This window comes from Mercurialis annua, linkage group LG2 (assembly GCF_937616625.2).
Source record: "Mercurialis annua linkage group LG2, ddMerAnnu1.2, whole genome shotgun sequence".
NCBI lineage: Eukaryota > Viridiplantae > Streptophyta > Magnoliopsida > Malpighiales > Euphorbiaceae > Mercurialis > Mercurialis annua.
In genome coordinates, this window is record NC_065571.1 from 14467969 (window position 1) to 14468835 (window position 867).

An 867-nucleotide genomic window follows, 5' to 3' on the forward strand; every position below is an offset into this window, starting at 1 on the left:
TCTTTCAAAATTCACGGAGGTATGCAACACATTCAAAATCCATAATGTGACGGAGGATCAAATCAAGCTTCGTCTTTTTCCTTTCTCTTTGAGGGATAAGGCGAGGAATTGGATTCAATCACTTCCAAGCACCTCAATCACAACATGGAAGCAATTGGCACAAGCTTTTCTCAATAAGTATTTCTCTATGGGTAAGACCGCAAGGATGACCAAGGAAATTATAGATTTTCTCCAATTACATGGTGAATCTCTATACCAAGCTTGGGAACGCTTCAAAGAGCTTCAAAGAAATTGTCCGCATCATCATCTCGGGAGGGAGCATCTTATCTCTATTTTCTACAATGGTACCAATGAGGCTACACGGGCAACGATTGATGCGGCATCGGGAGGATCACTTATGAAGAAAACTTATGATGAAGCCAATAACTTGCTAGAGGAACTCGCTACAAATAGTTGTTCTTGGTCAACCGAGCGGTTGAGGCAACCACCTCAAAAGGGTATAATGACCCTCGAGCAAACCCAAGAATTTGAAGCAATGAAAGCGAAGAATGCGACACTTCTAGCACAACTCGACATGTACAAACAACAAGCAAATCAAAGGAATGCTCAACTTGCGGTAGTTCAAATGGGTTGCGAGACTTGTGATGGGCACGATCATTCGGGAATGGATTGCCCCGTCCTACATCAAAACTCAAATGAGCAAGTCAACTATGTCAATGGGCAAAGGCAAGACAATGACCCATATTCCAACACCTATAATCCGGGGTGGAGGAATCATCCTAATTTTTCGTGGAGGGAAAATGCGGGTCAAGCCAATGCCAACCCAAATATGGGAGGAGCAAATTTTCAAGGAGGAAACCGTGGTCC

General features: G+C 43.5%; 1 non-coding gene across 1 annotated transcript; it reads right to left on the reverse strand.

Annotated features, from left to right (window-relative positions):
* Nucleotides 1-202: 202 nt before the first annotated feature.
* On the reverse strand, nt 203-309 carry LOC126670899 (small nucleolar RNA R71). Its single transcript, XR_007638888.1, has one exon. It is a non-coding gene; the product is annotated as a small nucleolar RNA R71 (small nucleolar RNA).
* Between the last annotated feature and the right edge of the window lie 558 nt (nt 310-867).